Here is a 25,525-nt window from a genome sequence, read left to right as displayed (position 1 = left end):
CAATTAAGGCCTAAGCCTACACGAATAAAAACCCTATTAGTTTAAATACAAACCTAAATCATGAAATTAGGTAACGTTTTTGAATCAATTATTCACAATTTACGAATTCGGTTGACTTGTTGCTCGTGTGACCTCCTACACGAACCACAAGCTTCATGCATCTCTTTAGGTTGATTAATTACTCATTAATCAGCAAAAGGCAATAGCAATCTAGTTATCTCAAGAGAATTCCGCACTCTTGACATAACGAATCGCGTCTTATTACAATCCACGCAACAATAGGGTACCTTACATATTACAATAATCAAATGTTCGTCACTGTCATTATTAGCTGAGACATATTGATAGAATTGTTTCTCGTAGTCATTCCACAAGGTACATGCTACAATAATTTCTCTATTATAGAATTTTTTTAAAACAGTTGCACTCATATATTGATATTATTATTAAAGATAATTAAGAATTAAAATATAAACATACTTGTGATCCTGTACTTGACATTCAAAAATATGTATTTGATCATGATGCAGACTCATAACACGGATAAGTTTACTTTCAATCACATGTCTTATGATAATTAGATATTAATTAGGATTGATGATGCACGAATATGCGGTGCACCATCAAGGATTGTTTTTGTAACAACCGTCTTAGAAATGTCCTTATTAAGTTCTAAAAAAAAACGTACATTTGCAATTAGAACGGCCAGACAGTTCAATTTGATTAAGTTCTTGACGTACTTTAGACCTCCATTATGTGCTTATATGAAGGTCAATTTGATCTAAAATCTTGATCTATATAACGAGTCCATGATTATGTGCAATGAAATAACAAAGTTCGGTTCATAAACGTTCATGTTCATTAAGTTCTAGTTCAAAAAGTTCGTAAATGGTCCTTGCATTTATGAAGTTCATTAAATATGGAAATGTATATATAGGAAAAGATGGAAACCTACAGAGAGAGGTCACAACACTATTCATTCTCTTCTTCTCTCTTCTTTCTCACTCTAAAACACCTAGTGCAGCCACATTTTCACACACTAAATTCATCCTTTGATTTTGTGTTGTTAAACCAAAATCATTTATACTTTTAGCATCCTTGTGATAATCAAAACATACTTCTTGAATCAAATCTCAGGTAACACCAACATTTGATGGGTTTTTGATCAAATTGAAAGTGTACTTTTTCAAGTTCATCTTCTTGATGATTTGGTCCAATTTTGATCGAAAATCGTGTTAATAGTTAATGGGATTGTGTCTAAATGTGTCTAACAACATTTGTGTGAACAAATTTGGGTCATAACATGCTTTAATTTACAAAACCTATTTTTGAATATGAAGGTACAACTTGTTCTTCAGTGTCATGACTTGTTCATGTGTTATTTGATTTTAAAAAGCATTAAAAGTGTTATTAGTTAGTGTTATTGTGCATATATGAACTAGTGTTATGTTCTAACATGTCCTGAAATCGATCTAGATCCTGTTGTTAATCATGTACCTGTTCTTGACTATGAAACGGTCCTGGAGGGACGATCTTGAAGCCAAGATCGTCCTAGGGCAACTCTTGGTTCTTTCGTGCTTGATTCGTTTGATCTCGTGTGTAGTCGTGTTGTGATGTTGTGTTGGTACACTTATTGGGTAACTAATCCTTTGGATCGGTTTCGCTCAAACATTGTTCTTGAACTAGAATGAACCTTGCACCATGATCTTATTCGTGTCCTTCTTTCCTTAGCACGATCTTGAGCTAGTGAGACGATCTTGAGCTATCAACCTTTGAAACGATCCTGACCTAGACAACCTAAGATGATCTTGTACATTGGAACCTAAGACGATCTTGTACATTGGAACCTAAGACGATCTTGTACATTGGAACCTAAAACGATCTTGAGCCTTGGACACTAAAACGATCCTGACCTTGATTCAATAGGACGACCTTGAACTTGAAGAACTATAAAACGATCTTGACTTGGAAGCTAGAACGACCTTGTACCAAATCCCTAAATGATCTTGTTCTATAACTCTTTATGCTTAAACATAAAATGACTTGATCATGTATTTAGACATCAAATCCATCCTTAGCTCCACTACCATGAGGTTAATCACATTCAAGGCTACATATTGACAAAAGAGCTAGTTCCTAAAACGATCTAGAACAGCGTACATTGTGCAAACCCTAATTAAGTACATTTAAGACGTGTTCTATCTTGATTATCAAAGTACGAGTTCCATGAACAACTAAATCGAGTTCTAGAGGCAAAAGTTCATTAAAAAAGACATGTTCCACTTATTAACACGATAAGTACTTATGTGTGAGATCAAAGACGTTCAGTTCGAGTTCAGTCCATGTACTTAAAGTTCATTTAAAACTCTTTTGAGTCAAAATGTTCAAAGATCTTCAAAGGACCAAATCATCAGTTCATCAAGGACATTACTGTGATTGAATGATCACATGAACTAACATATGTACTTCTTTATGATCGTTATGTGCTTAGGAATCCATCAAGACGTGCTTGGATTTCGATAGATATACTTATCTATCTCTACACTTGTTCTCTGTGCTAGTTTTATGTGCTTGCACCGGATCACTATGAGTTCACTAATCCCCCTTTCGTACATTTGTTCAAAATTCTTTATCGGGGACTGAAAAGCATGAAAACTATTTTCGTACTTGTACATATGTTCGTGAACTATTTTACGTACTATATTATGAGCTTGATCTTGAACTACTTATGAAATGATTCTTAAACTATTTGAAGGAGTATTTAAGTCTTGAATGGGCAGGATTTTAAATACATTTATACTACTGTACTTGATCTTTATTATGTTCTAGTTCGTACATGTACTTGTTCAGTTCTTGTTCACTGCTATCAATTCATATCCCACAGTTCAGGGAATGAACCGTAGGTAATTATGGACAGCGCTGTTTAGGTAGGCCCACCCTCATTCTCCATAGTTCAGGAGAATGCATATTCCTTGTTCTTGTACATGTCATTTGTTCTGACATAGATCTTACTATCATATGAGCACACTATTATATTAAGTTCAGTTCTGGCCAATCGGTTTAGCAGTGACAACTTATACCTAAAGTTCAGTATATGTTCTTGCTCAGTTCATGCTATTATAAAGTACTTATGTTCAAAGTGCAGTTCTTTACCTAGTTCTGATTATTATAAAGTACTTATGTTCAACGTGCAGATCTTCATCTAGTTCTTATTATTATAGAACACATTGGTTCAACGTACAAAACTTATGTTCTTGTTCTTATTATACATATATACGTATATGTAAACTAAAGATACATTATGTGAATCTCACCAACTACTTTTGTAGTTGACCTTTTGAACTTACATGCTTTTCAGACTAGGTTAAGTAGATCTTCTAGCATAGGAGTCTTCCTCTCTTAAGCTCATTCTTTGTCGATTGTTCGAGCATTCAAGTTCGGGAGTTGTGAAGATTTTTCCTTGCTGTCCAGTTCAAATACTAACTCTAAAAGACAATTGTTCTGTCTTTGTTCATTGACTATTTGAGTACATCTTATGTTCTGTAATAACTATCGTACTTCTGTTCTTTGTTAATCATAATGGCTGTGTTGGAGCTTGTACTGTGTGCAATTGTGCTTATCTGTGCATCCCGTATATTCCACTTTAGCAGGGTGTTACAGTTTTCATACTCTTTGATAAAAATTAAGATTCTTGATTTGAGTGACAATTGAAAATTTAAAAATTTAAGTATAAATACCTTTTGTAACTTTTTTTAAAAATCTTTTCAAGTTGATGCTAAAAATAAATATAAATTAAGTATTGATGGCTAAAAAGTGTAAATTATTGACGGAAAACAAAAAAATGTAAATTAATGATGAGATTTTTTCTACAAATTAATATAAATACTAATATAATAATATATTTGGATAATGATTATTAGAGTTTTTAATTTATAGTTAATCTAAATGATAACATAAGTGAGAGTCAATTTGAAAAAATTAAGCGATTTGATTGGTTACTAAGTTATTAGTTCAACTGTCTTATAGTATATATATTAAGATATCAAGGATTTATACATATTATATTATAAGAAGAATAACACTTTATTTCTGGAGGTGTTAAAAAAAAGTAATATGTTTATTTAGCATCCTTTAAAATATTTCCACCCTATATTACTCCTTTACATTAATGATTAAATTAAACTAAAAATCTTTTATCTTTTGAAATACATATCTTTATTAACTCTTTATATTAATTACTTTTACATCAATTATTTATACCACTTGACGTCTCATCTACCACTAAAAGTCGCCTCCACCACCACATCGTCATCGTCATGACCACCGCCACATTGCACCTGTAACGTGATAATATACATTAATTAGCATTGAACATTATTTTTCTTTCCAAATGAAGACTTTATATATTTATTTATCAAAAAATCAAAAAAGCAAACCACTGAATTTTTGGGTTTTTTATTTTTTCAGTTTCGAACCATTTTCTTGTTCGGTTTTTAGTTACCCCTAGTTAATAATAATTATAAGTATATAAAATAAATATAAATTTAGTTATAGCTAACAAGTATATAGTTACCCCTAGCCTGTTTTTTAAAACTTTTTTTCTTTTCTTCACATTTTTCATTCTTACTTTAAGCCTCTCAGTATATGGCGGAGCCATGATGGCTAAGGGCGAAGCCCATTAGAAAGATTACCCCTTATGACCTATCACCCTCTATGACTTATCACTCTCACCAGCTACCCCTTATTAATATTTTTATGGGCGAAGCCCGTACCGTACCCTTATATATATAACTCACTTACTCAGGTTATAAATTTTTTTTTTTACATCATCTACCAATAGACTAAAACAACATTGTAGCTCCTATTTAACGACACATTGCATTGTTTTTGAACGACAAATGTCCTTTTAATCAAATAAATGAAAAAAAGTTAATTAATCTGACAATTAGTCTTTGACAATATATCTAATTGTTATATTATGACTTTCCATGTTTCCTTATTATATATTAAAAAACCTCTATTAAATATACATAAAAAGGTAACATATTTACCTAAATAATACTCCCTCCGTCCCATATTAAATGTTCAATTTAGGACGGAGGGAGTAATTAATAGGGAAAAATACATAAAGAGATCAAGAGAGAAGGTTCTTTAGGAGAGATGGGAGAAAAGGTTCATTTTTTATTTTTTATAGCTTGTTTAACTTTTCTTTTTTTTTTTACCTTTTTCAATTCATTCTGTTTTTAGTTAACTCAATCGATAAAAAAAAAATTTAAAAATTTAAAAAAATTTCTAACCCGAGTTAGTGAGTTAAACATGTAAGGAGACGGTACAAAAAATAATATTCTCTCTCTTCTATCCTTAAGGTAGCTTCTCATTTGATATCTATCATATATATGTATATATATATACATATATGTATGTTAATATTCCTAATGTGAATGGATCAAGTGAGAACCAACATATATAGTGAGAACCGTGAGAAGCACTAAAAATCCATCTCTATGGGCTCTGCCCTTAGAGTTAAGGGTTACACCCGTACCGCATCAAACCACTACCATCACTTAAATGATCGTCCATCAAATCCATATCATTCACATATGCGTCAGGTGACAACCCCTTTAGAACGGATGAGGGTAAAGTCCGTACCGTATCCATATGTTTTCTAACACGTAACCCAATGACTTTCTTTTTCTAATTTTTCTTTTTCTAGAATGGGTTTTTGTTAAAAGAAAATAAAAAACAAAAAAAAGTTCAAAAAATAAAAAAAAACCACGAAAAAAAGGAGAAATGGAGAAAAACTAGTTATTTTTACGGTTCTCTTCATATTTTTTGTTCTCACATTAATCCTACCCCATTCATAATTATTTATTTATATAAATAAGATAAAAAAAATAAGAGGATGCAACATAAGATAAATTCATATATGGCGATGTTTTAATATAGATTTAGTTTTGAAGAGAGCTTTAGAAAGATTGATTAACTACTCTTTTAATATATATATAAAAAAATTATAACTCTTTATATCATTAATAGATAGTTTTTTTCTTAAGTGATACTCCTCTTTTCGTTCCAACTAAGTTTTTTGTTTATGTGTCATTTTCTGGTAATTTTTATTTTTTTTATATATATTGATATTTAAAATTATCTTTTTAAGTGTTTATGTGACACTTCATTTGCCACATCATCATTTGTCTACATAGACCTTTTTTTATATCAATTTTAAAAAAGCCATATACAATATTAGAACTCATGACCTCCAACTTTTAATATTATGCACATACTACTTGATCTAACTTAATATTTGTTTATTTTTTTGAAAACTACATAGCTATTTAGTGAATGTTAAAAGTAATTAAAAGACAATGATAATATAATTATCAATCTTTGTAACTTATCACTTTCTATTTTGCTTTTGTATTTAACTAGGTGAAACTCATGCGTTGCATCGGTCTATCTTGTTTTCTGCTTGATTCATCATAAAATCTTGTTGTTTGACTTCTCGGCATATAAAAGAAACTTATTAAGTACACAAATTCTGTATCAGCCATGACAGACGCAAATGTAAATCTGCAGTCTTAAATTTTATCATACAAAGGTCAACTAATATGTTTGTGAAGAATCTCATTTTAATATGCAGATAAATAATAGTAATGATAGAGAGTTAATAGAAAAGAAGAGGTACAAAGACAAATTATCATTAAAATCACATTGTTTAAACAATATAATTTATCAGATAAATGATCTTTTATGCTAAGGAAAAAGATGAAGAATGATACTAGTTAATAGTACTTCAAAATGCTATGACATGGGCTCAAGCAATTCATACAAAGCATGTACCATTGATACAAGTTACTTTCTCTCAAGTTCCATTTACCATGCCAATATGCGAATGAATTAAGACTATATATCCAACTTATAGGCTTGTCATCACTTTTCAAAACCAAAACCTTCAATCATTGTTTGCTTTTGACTCGCGAAAAGACAACATAAAACTGACGATGGCTAATGACTGGATTCGTATATAAACCAACTTTGGCCATGGCTAAGTCTTTGTGAATTACATATAATAAACACAATAAATTGTGACAAACTATATCAGAAGATAAAGACACAACCAGCAAACAACAAAAATTTTTTGCCAATTTATTATTACATGATATCCCAATATGTATCTGTACTCTTATGTTGAAATACGAATTTACATACTAACACTAAAATCATCATCCATTTGATATAGTTTAGAAATATAAGAAATATTCCAAGTAAGAAATATAAACCATATATTCCAAGTAACTATTGTTGAATATGTTTTGATATCCAGTATCTTTGATGGTTGAAAACCAACATAACATTCTTCAAAGGTCGTAATTTATCATTTAGCCATGCTTTTTGGGTTGTTCTATAAAATAGAGTTCAACATGTAAAAATTGTAGCCTTCAAATATCTACGGGTTTTTTGTATAGAAAGACACTTATGGTTAACCAAAACATGACACATGAACTAAACAATAAATCAGCCACAACAATTTCAAAGGCTTGTTCCTACAAAAAGAAAAAAAGTGAGAGAGTAGAGATCATAATAAAATTTTATACTTGTTAGAAATTCAAAATAGTGCTTAGTTGTATTTCATTATCTTTGTACATTTGCATATGTAATATAAGATTGAGGGGGAGCTTATGTATTTACTTAGAGTATAAATACCCCTCAAGTCTTAACCTTTTGTAACCTTTTTGATCATACTTGCAAAATATAATTCCAAGCTTTCCACACACACTTCTCTGTCTCTCTCAATACACACACTAAAACACACACATCCACCATTGTTAATCACCTTACTTCTGCACCCGAACACGAACGATACCAGATTCAATACATATTCATTGAATTCTGTTCAAATTCTGCTTCTACGTGTTCAAAGAACTTTTTACCGCCATTTCTGTTCTTCAACAATTTTCATTCAATTTCTGTTCAATTTTCTAGTTTTTGTTCACTAATACGTTCGAAATCATATTTCAAAACATTCTGTTAAGTTTCAGAATCAAATTCAAAGTTTTGAGCATAAATCAAAATTTTCGAAAATTTGATCAAATTTTGATTTTCACAAATAAGTTGATTTGAGATATGGAATTGTTTCTAGGACTGTGCGTTATCATTTTCTGAGCATTTTGATGTTTGGATCACATCCTAATTCTCAAAACTGAGTGAGAATTGATCAAGTTTGTATCAAAAACCATTTGTTTTATCTGTTCTGTTTATATGTGCAGGTATTACAAAACGATCTTTCTTGGAGGAACTAAAACGATGTCTTTTAGATCATTCTAGTTTTGGACCATTTTGAAGTTAAAACGATCTAATTTAGATCGTTCTAACTTGTATAATTCTGTGTGAATTGTGTAGTGTGTGGATCGTGATTCTGAAGTTGTAGTGATTGGGAATCACACACTTCCTTGGGTAACTGATCTCCTTGAGATTGGTTTTGCTCAAAAACTTCCAAATCATTGTGTTACACTGCCCAAATTTTCAAAGTTTTTATACTTAGAAAAATTTTCACCCAAATTGTTAAAACGATCTAAATTTAGATCGTTCTAACTTTTCATTACAATTCCTTAAAACGATCACTTTTAAAACATTTCATTTTTTTTTCCTTTCTTTCTTATTTCGTCTTTATTCTTCATTACTTAGAAAAATTTTTTTCTAAAACGATCTAATTTAGATCGTTCTGTTTTCTGTTTTCATACTTAGAATTTTTTTCAAAAATCTAAAAAGATCTAAATTTCTAACTTCATTTTCTAAATCAATTTTTTTTGTAATTCAATCATTTTAAATGACAACAATCAACATCAATTCAGAGATTTCATCAAGAGAGGTACAAGCTTTTACTCAAACTGATTACTTGTCTCTTCAAACAACTGCTGATACTTTGACAATGCAAAATCATACTTTGAAGACAAATTTGACTATAGCTAAACAAGAGTTTGATAAACTTAATGAAGATTTTTCTCAACTCTCAATAGCTCATGATGCTCTCAAAGTTAACTATGACTCTTTGAAAGAAATGCATTTGTCAAGTAACAGTTCTCAAGTTGTTTCACCCAATGCACATTTAACCAATAAATGTCAAGACCTTGAAAAAACTTCCATTCACTCAAGCAAACCATTGAGACCTTACAGCTTGAGAAAACCAATGAATGGATAAGAGCAAATGCAAGACAAGCAGATGTTGAGTTTCTCACAAACAAAATGAAAAATATGAGACCAAATTGTGAAAAACATGAAAGACAGATTTCTGACTTAAACAGTTCTTGTTTCTCAAAGGAGTTGAAATTGAAACTCTTCAAAATCAAGTTGAAGATTTGAAAGCAAACATTTTGTTCTATCAAGAGAAAATTTACAAAATAGAACAAAATCCTTTCTTAGATTTCACTGCTTATTACAACAAATCAAAGATTGATAAATCAGAACTTCTTTTTGGTTTAGGTTGTGAGAATCCAGCACATTTAGAGAAAATTCAAAAAGAAGATCTTGGTGCTCTGTATGATGAAAAATTTCTTCGCCTTGGCATGATACAAAAATTCATCAGACCATCTGAGGATGATTTTGAGTCAGATGATGTTGAAAGACCAAAACCAACTCAAATAAACATTGATTATGTTGCTCTTAATGATTCTTACAAGAAAACTCATAACAAATCAATTTATGAGTTAGAAGAAATAGACAACATTTCAGTGAAACAAAATGAGTCTCAACAAGAGTCTTCCAAATCAATTTCTCACAGAGCTTATATTCCAACTACCATATTGGAAAAAGAAATTGAAAACCTAAAACAAAAAGTTGAGTCTCAACAAAAGGTCATTGAACATCTGAAAACTCAAGATTATTCCCCAAAGGTAAGTGAGACCACCCCTACCCATATGATGATTAATCATAATTCTGATGATTACCCCACTCCATCCAATGGGAGTGAGAATTCTACAAAAGTATTGCAGGATGATTGCATCTCTTCTAAACAAATTCAAGATATGACCACAACAATGCTATCATCATTTTTCAAGATTGAAGAAAAAATTCAAGCTTTGAAGACTAAACGTCTTGCTTCTGTCAAAAAGGTACTTTCTTTTGAAACCCCTGTGATAACACCAAATGACAAAAGTAAAGTGATTTTAGAGCATAAAATTGAGATTCCTGAAAATTTTAAGGCTAAAGCAAAAGCATTGGTTGAAAAGATGACTACCAAAACTGGTTCTCAATCAGAAAGTCAATCAAAAATTGAAAAAGGAGTTAAAAAACTTTCTTTCAAAAAGTCTAAAGTTGAATCAAAGAAGGAATTTAAATCTAAGATTGCTCCAACTTCGTTTTACTCACCCAAAAGTCAGATTGCACCAACTATCAAAGGAAAGGACACCATTAAGGTTCATGCTTCATTTGTTTCTAGAACCTCTGCTTTTAATACTATCTCCAAAAATAGTTCAATATCCAAGATGTCAAAAACTAGTCAAGTTTTCCTCACAAAACACTTTCCACAAGATTCTGGTTGTGAAGCCGAATCATCAACTGTTGCTCAAACTCTTGAAACAACAGGAAATCCTGTGACAGTCATGATGTCGTCAGGTCACTCAGTAGAACCACTTGGAACTACTGATGTGTCATCTTCCGTTGCTCCTGTTACTTCAATTTCTGAATCTTCAGCATTATCTCCAATCGTTCGAACTCTTGTGACTCATCTGGTTGAAGGGATTGAACAAGAACAAGAAAGTGTCTTACGTACATCCCGATATACCATCACTGGCAAACTTCCAATGACTCAAACCAGTTCTTCACCACGCAGATTGCTTACTGGTGGTGCACTTAGAATTGGCTCATCTGTTACTACTCCAATCTCTACATCATCTACTCATATTTCAACTGTTCCAACTGTTACTCTTTTGTCATCTCAACCAATCATATCAACACCGCCAATTACTCAATCATCTCCAATTTCATCACCAACACTCCCAGAAATTCCAACTTCATCAACTCAACAATCATTTCCTGATCCTGATTCTCCTGATTCTTCTTCAAGTTCTTTATCTTCATCAGACTCTGATCTTAGTGATACCTATTTGAATGATTTTACTACTAACAGGCTTCATGAAAGTGGTATATCCACTGATACTCTCATAATGGTAGTACTTCGTAGATTAAGATCTGAATCCAATCTGAATCCACCAAAGCAAGCCATCTGTCAATCAATTATTTCTTATCAACATTTCCTGGATACTGATACTGCTCATAAAGCTGAAATTGAAGCAATTCGAAAGAGATTAAGTGAGCTTGAACAACAATGTCGACCGACCACTATCTTAAGGAGTCGGGATGATCAAAACCCGGATGATCAACCCGAGGGGGAGAATAATGTTCAAGATAGTGGAGAAGGTCATAATACAACACAAGAAGTAAATGTTCAAGATACAACAGAAGGAAATCAAGATCAAGTTCAAAGTGTGGATATTCCTTCATCATCCCAAGCTCATCAAGTTCATAATTCTGATTCAGATGATCTGCCTCCACTTGTTAAATATCTCTCTCACTACTACTCAACCACATCAAGTTCTGATCCATCTAGTGATCTTGATCCGTTTCAACCAGGGAAGAGAACTGATGATGACAGTGATTCTAATTCGGATGATTCTAATGATGCTCCACCAAGAGCTGCTATGTCTCAAGAACAATTTGAAAAAGATATCTTTGAAGAAATTGTCTATGATCTAAGAGATACAAACAATCTTGACACACCAAGAGAGCTTAGCATGGGCATTAGACATCCAAGAATCACTCGAGACAAAATCTGGCAAATTAATGAAGGATATTTTCATGAGAATTATGCACAAATGCTGAATCTGAATGTCAGACCTGAAGAATTAGTATGCAGGGCTAGATACATTGAAGAAAGAGCCTTCCCGATTTACTGCTCATCTGAGGAAAGACTCAACATGACCTTGAATAGGTTGAGAGCATTCTTTCTTTTCAGACATCAAAATCAAAGAGATGCATATTTGGAAATGATGAATGCTGAAAGCACAGTAAGAAGTGAAGAGTGGTATAATCAGTTCCAGAGTCCAATCACAAGAGTGTTGACATTGATTGCTCCTATCAAGTATCAGAACCAAAGACTTGTCCGATTTAGAGTGCAAAGAGCTGATGGTCACATCTATGTTATTCATGAAGAATCTTTTCAATACTTACCAATCTCTGACATCCTCTTTCTCTACAACCAGTATGCTCATTTGATCACAAAGACTCCAGATCAACTCCTTGCTTATGAAGCTCTGAAGAGTCACATTCAGGCTTTAATCAGATATTATGAGTTCAATGATTTCCAGATTGGTTTAGAAAGGAGAACAAGAAGAATCAATCTCACAAGACTAATTCAGAGAGCAGGAGGTTATGAGTTGGATTCTTATCTGATTGGAGATCCAATAGAAGAATTGGATGGATTTGTTTTCATTAACAGCTTCAGAGGAAAAATCTTTGTCCGTGTATCTGATTTTCCCAAGTATTCAGATGGCACTCTAAAATATTGCTTATTGTTCCTCAGAGCAATTCATGATAATCCTGATCCCAGTGAAAATGAAAACATCCAGATTCAAAGAGAAAGACACATAAGAAGGATCCAAGAGACAATTGACATGCGTCAAAAAGTTAGAGATCTTATTGCTGTCAGAACTATTAGACCAAGAGAAGGAATCATTCATACTGAGACAGGTTCATGGGTTCTTTGGAATCCAAGTCATGAACGAGGTCCTCATAATATTCCTCCAGTTAACTTTCAAGATAATATCAGATTGCCTGATGAACGTCCAAAAGGTGCTAACTGGCATTTCATTCCTAAGAGGTATTGGAATGACTCTTGGAATAGTTACAAGAAAAGAGCCTTTTGGAATTCCATGAAAGATAAACCATCTACATCAAAAGCAGCTCAAGATTACAAGAAAAGAAAGAACAAGAAAAGACGAGCTGAGAAAAGGAGGAGGAGGAACTAATTGAAGACAACCAAGCACTAAGGGGGAGAATGTTAGAAATTCAAAATAGTGCTTAGTTGTATTTCATTATCTTTGTACATTTGCATATGTAATATAAGATTGAGGGGGAGCTTATGTATTTACTTAGAGTATAAATACCCCTCAAGTCTTAACCTTTTGTAACCTTTTTGATCATACTTGCAAAATATAATTCCAAGCTTTCCACACACACTTCTCTGTCTCTCTCAATACACACACTAAAACACACACATCCACCATTGTTAATCACCTTACTTCCGCACCCGAACACGAACGATTTCTGTAATATTACAATACTAATCTAGTATATTTGTTGGGCTTGCAACAAATTTTATCATAAGCATATATAGTAGATTACTAAGAACTTGAATTCCTAGAAAATAACAGGAGTGCCCTATATGAAAAAACAAATAAGAGCAATATTGTAGAACACACGTTGAATCAAGTAGACACAATCACTAAATTCTAAGCATATACGAAAATTCATTAATAGAATTCTGAGCATATTCGACATTCCGTTAATTTAAAGAAAGGTTTGTTTGTGTGTCCCTGTAATCTCGAATCACTAAACCAATCTGAGTATATGTAAAAATCCTTTAATAAAAACACAAAAACAATGATTAGTTTGATGAAAAGAAATCATACCATGATCTTTTTCCCAAGTTTGTGAGGTTAGGCAGTGCGTGAGAAATTTTTGATAAAAACCTTTTAATTCCAACTCCTAAACTTAAGGTTCTGATCTCTGCTAATTCAAAAGTCTATATGTTGTAAATCCAAAACATGTTGATCGTGATTGTGAGAAAAGAATTTGAGATTCCCTTTCCATAATAATATGTTTATTTGTTTTCTTGCTAGGTATGTATTAAATTGATAGAAATAATCTTTAAAATTCATGGTTGTTAAATCGATGTGTATGTATATGATGATATAAATTCTTTATTAACAGTGGATTTCCAATTTACAAACAAAATTAATTCTAGTTCAAGTGGTATAGTGGCTTACCTGAGAATCAAGAGGTTGCGGGTTCGATCCCACCTCCCGATAATTTTTATTAAAAGCCATTTAATGGCTTATATATGTTTAAGTAGACACACTCCACTTCAGCAAATAAATTGCTTACGTGTCTCTCAAATCGTTCTGGTGATGCCATGTAGAAAAATGCTGGCATGGCGGGCTCAAAGAGCACCACCCGAGCGCTTTCTGATAGCCTTTTATATATATATATATATTAGGTCTTTTACCCGCGTGATACGCGAAATGTTATAAGCTATTGTTTAATGTAAAGTTAATTCATTTGAAGTTCACATGACCTGATAAATAAACTTCTATTTCTTAGCCAAACTAAAAAAAATAAAATTAATAATTGACATCAAAAAACATTTTATCATTGTAATACTTTTTTTTACTAATGAGAATTATGGAAATAATACAATTTATGTATAGTTTTTTCGTTTTGATTATGCGTATGCTACTAACGAAGAAAAACAAAAGAACTTATGGTGATTTATATGTTTACTTTTTATGTTGATCAAAGAATAAACCTCAAGATTGCTTTGAAAAAATTGATGGAAGATTGTTTGAGCATTACAATCAATAATTAAAGTTGGCTTAATATATAAAAATGGGAGAGGCTTTGAAGGTTAAAAGAAAATTAGCTATCATTGAAAAACAAATGGTTTGTTTGAAAAAGGTTGTTTAAACCGGTTGAATTAAATGGGTGGGTTTGTTAAGGTCGCCTATTTTTAAGAGGTATTTTATTTTTATTTTATCAAAAAAATTAAGGTTTGTTTGATATATAAAAATTAAAAGATCAATATTGTGGAAAAAAAATTATGAAGATGCCACATGGATAAAATCCTATGTGGCAAATTTTTAAGATAACTTTAGATTTGCAAAAGGCTTAAAAATGCTTGATTAACTACTCTTTTAATAATTATATATATATATATATATAGAGAGAGAGAGAGATTATCTTTGTACATAGAATATAATTTAATAAATATAAAACTAAATTATATGATAATTTTATCTAATAATTTACTATTCGATTATATAATCAATGTTAAGTTAGATATTTACTTTATCAATTTCACACATTATTATATTATAATTTAATTTCTTATCTTCACCGTTATATCTTCTTTTTTCTCTTTATTTTTCTTTCTTCATTCTACTTTATTTTTTTTTCTAGATTTTACATATATAATAAAAGTATAATGTCATTTCAAATTCTTATATTAATACTTTTAACGTATATATGTTAATCATTGTTTACAAGCAATATTACTTAAAATCTTATATTTGTAATTAACCTAATGTAATGTGTATATTACCATGCATCGCATGGACATAATCTAATATATATATATATATTGGTTTTAGATAAAATAAAACAAGTATTAAAGTAAAACAAATAAAACAATAGGTTTTTCTTCAATGATAATCACCGTATCTCATAAAAATCATTGTACATCAATTGTTTAGTGAATCTTCGTGTACCAATTTATCCATGATCTAAAGGTCAAAATCTTGTTATACTTATTTTACTTTAATATTTGTTTTACAATACCCAATCACATATATATCTTAGTAGAAGTATTCAATTGACATAATTAATTAGAATGTTTAAACCGTAAATGCTGCAAATAGATAAATACGTTATGATATCAGCATAACTCAATTTGAGAATGTAAAATATCTTGATTTGGTTGCTCAAGTGGATCATTAGAGGAATTTTTTTTTATTATATATACAGTAAGAATAACAAAAAATAATAAAAATTAATGATCGTTAAAAAATTCTGTAATAATAGTAGAAAAACAAATCATGATGCCTAGATTAATACAACTAGCATATAACATAATATAATTAAGATGGCTAAACATTATTAAATTAAGGTGGCTAAACATTATTCTTACGTACCTTGAAAATTCTCATTAAAAACATATACCAAAGAACAAATGATTTGTTTTTTAGAAAATTTCATTTTATTATAATCATAGTAAGAATATCATGATGTCTCAGTTAAGCAACTTGTAGTAGAACGAAATCTTTGGGAGTATTCTTATTTTTCTTGAAATGGAGTAGAACAAATAATGGCGTTCTTTGATAGGATTTTATTTTAGGTCTCAGGCTTCCTCTAATGACATTAATTTTTTACACTTAACTTTAACTTTAAAAGACTCTTGCGTATGTTATTTGTAGAAGATAAAGATGGGTGAAAAGACATAAATGTCCCTCACTTACAAGGCAGATCCAGGTACGAAATGCTAATTACATAAATGTTTTGGTCAAAAGTAATACGGTGAGAATGAAAAATGCAAAAATGACAAACCACATGGACGATTTTTGCACTTAAGTATTAGTTATAACTAGCTTACTACCGGTGTAAAGTACGCGATTTATATATTATTCTTTACATTGAATAACTTTTAATATATGGAAATGATTAACATCTAAAGAAATATTTACAAACTTTGAACTACAATTATAATACCATGTTAATTGTCAATGAAAAATGTTAACGGATAATGATTTCAACAATAAAACTAAAATATATAAATGAAACACATATATCTCAATAAGTGTAATTCACCATTATATTAGTTATGAAATATTAAATATAAATATTTATTAACACTGAGTTATAGCTACATAGCTTTTACTCATATTAGGAGAACCAAAGTTGTTATTTTAATGAATCATCTAAGCAATCGCATCAACACATAACCATGCATGTAATGTAAATTTATTTAAATAACATATTCAACAAATTAACCCACTCTAAATGGCCTAATGGAAAATTGGTCAAATATTCGTATCATTTATTAGTTATATACATTAAAGACTATGAAGTAATATAATTATAAATATATGGTTAACAAAGATTCATCAAGCCATTTATTAAAAATAAAATAAAACTAAAAGACTTTATAAGACATTTATATACAAAGATGAGGACCAAAAGTTTTATTAACTAATTCTTTATTCAATCAGGATGTCATCAAAGTGATATAAAATAAGAGATGAAATTCAATGGTCCTTATTTTCCTAATTTAAAAATAAAGGTTTTGTTTTATTATATATTAAGGATTATCATTTATGCTGTTAAAAAAATTGTTGAGTCCCATTGATAAATGTAAATTTAATGATGACAAATCTGACCTACATATAAACACTTAGAAAGCTTTTGGTTCTTGTAATCTGATCTGGGTCAGACTAAGCTGACACAACTTGAGATCTATAACTTACCCAGATCATGCTTCATACTTTATAATGTAATATATTATGGAAACTAGTGTTATTCAAGCTGCATCAACAAGTTTATAGCATTCAATGCTAGTCGAAGAGGAAGATTGAAGATAGAAGACCAAGCTGGCAGTGGAAGGCAGCTTGGGATTAGCAGTTAGCTTGGAAACGCTTAGGCAGATTGGTGCTTTGACAAGCAGCCCAATCTGTGTCTGACAATCAAGTGAAGATAACAACCTGGATTGAAGATAAAGATAAATGATGTGACTAGGAAGAATCCTAGGATCCAGGTTAGTGGTTAGATATGCATATGCGTGTCCATATTCTTATTGGACGATGAAGAATATGCAGCTGTATGTGGGGGACCACAAGTAGGATGAAAGCACGATTGATTATTCCTTGATCGTCCAACAATAGAAAAATGCGTGGCTGAATTGAATACCAAGAGAAGAATGAGCTTTCGCCTATAAAAGCTACACTCCTTGTATGCATATGTGTGACATTCCTGAGAATCACTTTTTATACAAGTATCTCTGTTCTTACTCACAACTTGGTGTTGGTGCAGTTTCTGTGCACCTATTATTGTCTGTTGCAATGCAATTCAGGAGACGGGCTATATGATGTTAACGTATACTACAAAGCTCTATGTGATGATCTCTATGAGATGATATCTATACTACATTAATCTCTATGAGATATTAGAGGATGATACGTGACATTAGTTGTATGTGATGATATCTATACTACACTAATCTCTATGAGATGATACTGTAGTATACGTCTAGAAGCCCAAGTCCAGCGTAGCCCATATATGTATGTGTCAATTATATATACGTGATATAGGTCTAGGGTTTCAGTTAATGGATTGATTTTAGACAGAAACTATTCACGGATCGGGGTAGAGATCTATGCCCGGTGTCTACCATGTAATTCATTATCAAGAGTCGTCTTTTTATTGTAATTCGTAATCATTAAGATGTATTGTAAACGGATTCATTATTGTAATCATTCAACTAATGATAAAGGAATTATTATTGTTTATCTTCTGTTCTTATCATATATATGTGCGTGATTATGTTAAAAGCCTCGGGAACGGATTTGGGTGGATTCTGCACACCTGGATTCGTACAGATCTCGATGTTCAAGGGTCAACGGGACCTTACACTTGGTCTGTACGAAATCAGCTTGGGCTGATTCTCTTGAGCTAGAAATTATTGATTGTTGTTTGTCATTTCACAGGGTTGTTTAGATATTTGTAGGCTATCTTTATTCCGCCATAACCCTGTAAATCTTTGTAAAGATTATTTCTTAATAAAAGATTACATTTGAAAACCACAATCTGTGTTCAAGAATGCTTATTTTTCTGCTTTACTGTTTTATTGATTCTTGTTCTTTACTTGTTTAAATACATTATCTGAGTCTTAAAACGTTTAGTATAAAAGTTTGTAAGGTTCAAGAAAAGTTGTATTCACCCCTCTCTACAACTATCCTGTGTACAATATACTTTGATATATTGATACACCTTGGGAAGTATCAATTGGTATCAGAGAAGAGGTTAAGAATTAACTTGACTTGATCCTTGCATATTTTCTTTATAGTAAAGCATTATGTCATCTTATATTGATGATGATTCTTTAACCAGACCTCCTATGTTTGACTAAGATGATTTCAGTAGGTGGAAAGGTCGAATGTATTTGTTTCTTGAATCCATCGATAACAATATGCCTGACATCCTTCAGGATGATCCTTATGTTCTTACACAAACTCTTGTGGTTAAAGCTGTAGTTAAGGAAGGTCAACCATCCATTCCTGCAACAGTGAAATCTATTGTTAAGGACAAGGCAGATTGTCGGATGAGGACAGGACTGTCCAAGCTGTGCCCAAAGATATTTACCATTCTATTAAAATGTGTTCAACTGCTAAGAAAATGTGGGGTACATTGACTGTCATGTTTGAGGGTTGCTCTACTTCCATGGAGTCTACCATAACAACCTTAACCAGGAAGTATGAGAGATTCTTCTATTTGAGAAATGAATCCTTAACTGACACTCATACCCGCTTTAATGCCTTGGTAAATGATTTAGCTGTTGTTGGAATTGTTAAGAAAAATAATGTTTTGAAAAGTAAATTTCTTGATTCATTACCACCTAAATGGAACAATTATATTTCCTCTGTCAAATTAAGCTATATTTAGGATGATTTTGATCTCCTTAGACTTTTTGGTTTGCTTCATAACCAAGAATGTTCAGAGGCAGAAAAGTTAATTGCTATGGGTGATTCTTATAGTCAGCTTGCTGCTGCACTTGTTGCATCCATGTCTGAACACCCTAGCTCAATTAGCAATGAGATCGTTCCTTATGTTAATGATGACATTCCTGTGATTTTTCATCCTAACTCTGTTTGTGCTGAATCTGAAAGTGATGAACTAGGTGATGAAGTAGCTATGTTGGCTAAAAGGATCAGAAGGAGATCTTTTGGTAAGTTTAAAGGTAAAGGAAAAGGTGGCTAAGCTGATAAGACAGATAAGCCATTTGATATGTCTAAAGTCACTTGTTATAAATGTGGCAAGATTGGACGTATGGCTAGTGACTGTAGATCCAAGGAGTCTTCTCAAGTTGTCCCAGCCAAAGGTGGAAGAAGCGAAAAATACTCAAAGCTCAAGACTAAAAACAAAGCCTTGAAAGCACAAGTAGCTGAACTGACTGAGAAGGTGAACAAAAATGAGAAGAGTCTAGTAGCCAAAGACTGGGCTAAAAGTGCCACTTCATCTAATGATGAACTGTATAAAGATGCTAAGTGTTTCATGGCTAAAGAAGCTGCTCAAAAGTTTGCTGAAGATCTGGAGAAAATACAACAGCAATCTTAGTTAGCTCACCAGGCATCTATGTTAAGTCCAGATTTACTGGACTCGCTCTAGACGTAACTACTGGAGCCATCTGAAGATTTGTCCAGAAATTATGTGAAGACCACTGAACAACTTACTTGTATAGAAATCTGGATTCCACCAGATTTGGTCACTGGACTTCACTCCAGTCAAGATCTTTCCACTGAAGAACATTCTCACTAAAGTCGAAGACTGAAGTCTGAAGAAAGAAGTCTGACAAATAGCGGAGCTCACTGGAAGACTTACCAGATCTCCTGACTGGAGTCTTTGTCAGTGTTCTAGACCTTACAAGTCTGAACACTAATTACGAGGAATTGACTTTATGCCTTTACATGCCTTTAACCGGACAATCCATCTGTCTTTTGTTAAAAGCCTTACACGCATGTAAAGGTGGTTGGTTAATTAGAAGATAAGTCACTATCATGTGACTTTATTCTTGTACTTTAATCAATGTTTTTAAGGAATTAAAGTAATTTCTTTAAATGCATGTAACCATATTTGTATGACAAAAAGAATATTATATTTATTCTTTTTGCCTATAAATACCAAGTCACTTCCTCGTCCAAATCACATACTTTTGCAATTTGGTGCCTTTGCTCAAATACTCTCGATCTAAACAGTCATACTTCACAACTTTAAGTATTTCGATCAAAGGGTTTATTTAGCAAAGATTAGATCACTTGTAATTCATAGGTTGTTTAGATACTTATTTTGTAATATCTTGTTCCGCAACAACCTTGTATTTTATTTAACATCAATAAATAAAATACACTTGAAAATTACATTGCGTCTTACCATTTACTTATTTGCTTATCTTTATATTGCTTAAGTACGTATTACGTTATATATATTCTTGCATTTATATTAATCGTAATACTAGTCCAATCTAGTGCTTACTTGACGTTTAATACTAGTCTTATCTAGTGATTACTTGACTTGTTATTCTACACTTGTGGGTTAAACCATTGAGTGAGGGACTTCACAATCTACCAGTCAGACTGCTCCCTGAGGTAACTTCTTTTTCCAATCTTTCTGATAATGAGAAACTGTCTAGACTAAATAGACTTGGTGATGAGGTTCTTTTACAAAAACACTTCAATTAATAACTCAAAAAGGAGATACATGTTTTGAAACTTGATATTAGTTCTAAAAGTCACACCATTGAAAAACTTGAGTCTGAAGTCAAAACACAAAAACAATTGAACTCAATTTTGGTTAAAGAAGCTAAGACTGCAGAAGAAAAGTTTTTAAGAGTTAAAAAATTACTGAATCATGGTGTATATGCTCCAAAAGAACTGCTAAGTGTGTAAATGACCAAATACCTCATCAGATCCAAGCTTTTTTTTATGGTGATTATGATAGGGCCATAGCCATTGCTGAAGTTTGTGCTATAAAGCCTTGTTATCAGCCTCCTTCACCACCCAAAGTCCAAACCAAAGGAAAGAATTCTAAATCAATCAAGTTGGTTCAGAAATCTGGTATTGGGTTTAATGATCCTGAAACCATTGGTCAGACCATTGCTGAAGTTGTGTTTGAAGCTGATAAGGTTGTTGAGTTAAAACCTAAAGAAAGTCTTGACTTGTCCAAGATAACCATTACCCAATCGGTGTCAGATTCAGTGTCTAAAACTAACAAGGGCAATTCAAAGAAAACTAAAAGAAAGGTTAGAGATCATAGTATTCCAAAAGAGAAAATAAAGCTTTTAAAGAATGAGAAGTCTGGTTCTCAAGGAAATGGGTCACAAACAAAATCTGAGTCTGTTTCAAAAGACATCAAATCGGACTCTGACAAAATGATTTCCAAATATGTTGAGTCCAGAATTGGTGAGGTTTCAAACAACACAAATTTTCTTGAAAATGTGTCTGATCCTAAAATTATTAATCAAAGAAAATTGAGAGCTGAATGCAAGAAATTTGGAATAGGCAAAGGTTTTGCTCAAAAGGAAACTCTAAATGTTGGTAAAATGAATTTTAAATCCGGTAAAGGACAAACCAAGCAACAATGGGCGTTCATATGTGATAAGAGTCTAAGTTCTATTGTCCAATCTGAGTCAGACCAGAAGGTCAGCTCTGGTGAACCCATCTATGGATGGGTTCCCAAAAATAACTAATCTCTTACTGAAAAATGTAGGGCAGTCATGATGATAATACCTGACACTTGGACAGTGGGTGTTCCAAGCATATGAGCAGATGTAAGTCCCGGCTAAGTAGCTTTAGGATTCGTGTTGATCCTAATGTTACTTTTGGAGATGATTCTCAAGGAAAGACTGAAGGATTTGGTATACTTTCAAATGGTCCCCTTACATTCAAAATGGTCTATTATGTAAATGGTTTGAAACACAACTTGATCAGTGTAAGTCAATTGTGAGATGCGGTCTATGAAGTAAGATTCAGGTCTGATAAGGGTATTGTTCTTGATTTGGAAGACAATGTGGTTCTTATTGCAAAGAGGCATGAGTCTTTGTATTCTTTTGACATGAGAAATCCAACTGTTACAAAAGAAGTCAGCTTCATGTCAAAGACACAAGATAAGCTAAACTGGTTGTAGCATAAAAGGTTATCTCATATGAATTTTAAGGACATTAATAAGCTGTGTAAGAAAGAATTGGTGCCTGGTCTTCCAGTGATTAATTATGAGAAAGACAAGCTGTGTGGTGCTTGTGAGAAAGGCAAACAACGCAAAGCTACTTTTAAGTCTAAAACATGCTCAACCATTGATACTTGTTTGTATCTGCTTCATATGGATCTCTTTAGACCAATTAGTACCCCTTCATTCACTAGAATGAGATACTCTTTGGTCATTGTTGATGAATATTCAAGATACACTTGGGTTTTCTTTCTTAAACATAAGAGTGAAGCTGCTGACAGCATAATCCATTTCATCAAGCAAGCTAAAATTATTTACAAAAGGCTTGTTAGGCAATTAAGGAGTGACAATGGTACTGAATTCAAAAACGTTACTCTTAACTCATTCTACATTGAAAAGCGAATTCCATAAGTCTACTCAACTACAAGAACTCCTCAACAAAATGGTGTTGCAGAAAGAAGAAACAGAACTCTTATTGAAGCTGCCAGATCTATGACGGCTCAAAACAATGTCAAGTCTCATTTCTGGGCTGAAGCAGTGCACACAGCTTGCTTTACCCAGAACAGATCCCTGTTTGTGAAAAGACACCAAATGACTACATATGAACTTCTTAGGGAGAGAAAACCAGAAATTGGTTTCCTAAGAATGTTTGGAAGTCCTTGCTATATTCTGACTCAAAAAGATCATCTTGGAAAGTTTGATGAAAAAGCAAATGAAGGTATCCTACTTGGATATGCAACAATGATGAAGGCCTACAGAGTTTACAACAATAGAACAAGAACAATTGAGAACTCTGTAAATGTAACCACATAAGAAGGTTGTTCTAAGCCAGATTGCTCTCCTCCTGAAGATGAAGACTTTGATTTTGAAGAACTGGTTGTACCTGAGAATGAGCCTCCATCTAATCCTCTAGCTGGAGCTAGTGGTGCTCAAACACAGGGGGAGCAACTCATTGAAGAAGAAGAAGAAGTTCCAATCTTTGAAGATGCTCAAGCTGATCCAACTCCTACTGAAGATACTAATCTTGTTCCATCAAATGTTGCTTAAGCTGGATCAGATTCTACATCTACTGTCCATGCAGATCATGCTGGACCTTCCAATCTGAATCAGCCCACAGTCATCCAATTGACCAAGTAATTGGTGATCCCCTTACTGGTGTGAAAACAAGAAGGAAAGCAACATAAAATTTTTGCATGTTTGTTAATTTTGTAAGCAAGGTTGAACCAACTGAGATTAATGATGCCCTGGCAGATCCATCATAGGTTAATGCAATGCAAGATGAACTCACACAGTTTGAGAGAAACAGGGTTTGAGAACTTGTTCCAAGACCTCATCACAAAACTATGATAGGAACCAAGGGGAGTTGTGACCGGAAACAAAACAAGATTGGTAGCTCTTGGTTACAGAGAAGAGGATGGAATTGATTATAATGAGACTTTTGTACCTGTGGCAAGATTAGAAGCAATCAGAATGTTTTTGGCTTTTTCTGCTCACAAGGGTTTCAAAGTCTATCAAATGGATGTGAAAAGTGCATTTCTCAATGGGAAATTGGAAGAAGAAGTCTATGTTGAACAACCTCCAGGTTTTGAAAGTTCAAAGTTTCCTGATCATGTGTTCAAGCTTGACAAAGCTCTTTATGGCTTAAAGCAAGCTCCAAGAGCATGGTATGATACTTTGTCTAAATTTCTGTTGGCAAACAAATTCAAAAGAGGTAATGTTGACAAGACCTTGTTTGTGAGAAAGTATAATGGTGATATCCTGCTTGTGCAAATTTATGTAGATGATATCATATTTGGTTCTAGTAGTGAAAGACTTTGTAAAAAGTTTTTGGAATTAATGTCTAAAAAATATGAGATAAGCATGATGGGAGAACTTAACTATTTTCTTGGTTTACAAGTTTAACAAACTAAAATTGGAATTTTTATAAACCAAGGAAAATATGTTAAATATCTCTTAAACAAATTTGGTTTTAGTGACTGCTCATCTATGAAAACTCCTATGGGAACTGGTGATAAGCTGGGTGAAGATAAAAATGGCAAATCTGTTGACACCACAACTTATAAGGGTATGATAGGCTCTTTACTCTACTTCACTGCTAGTAGACCAGATATTATATTTGCTACATGTCTTTGTGCAAGATATCAAACTAGTCCTAAGGAATCATATCTTAAGGCTGTAAAAAGAATCTTTAAATACCTTAAAGGTAGTTCCAATCTGGGTCTTTGGTATCCTAAAGACTCAGGATTTGATGTAATTGGCTATTCAGATTCTGATTTTGCAGGATGTAAGATTTACAGAAAAAGTACTTCAGGAGCTTGTCAATTGCTAGGCAATAGACTTGTAAGCTGGTCAAGCAAAAAGCAGCATTCGGTGTCCATTTCTACTGCAGAAGCTGAGTATGTTGTTGTAGGAACTTGTTGCTCACAAATCCTTTGGATGCAATATCAACATCAAGACTATGTTGTTACTGCATCAAAAACTCCAATCTTTTGTAACAGTACCAGTGCCATAGCAATTTCAAACAATCATGTACTTCATTCAAGGACCAAGCACATTGATATAAGATATCATTTCATAAGGTATCATGTGATGAAAGAAGATGTTGAACTCCACTTAATTCCAACTAATAATCAGCTTGCTGATCTGTTTATAAAGCCACTGGATGAATCAAGGTTCAATTATCTCATAAGTAAGCTAGGTATGCTTAATATGTAAAAGGCAGTGAGCTAAGTAATAACAAATTTGACCCCTTTAAATTTTCTCAAAT

This window comes from Erigeron canadensis, chromosome 3, assembly GCF_010389155.1.
Source record: "Erigeron canadensis isolate Cc75 chromosome 3, C_canadensis_v1, whole genome shotgun sequence".
NCBI classification, from domain to species: Eukaryota; Viridiplantae; Streptophyta; class Magnoliopsida; order Asterales; family Asteraceae; genus Erigeron; species Erigeron canadensis.
Note: the sequence above shows the minus strand (reverse complement) of the source record.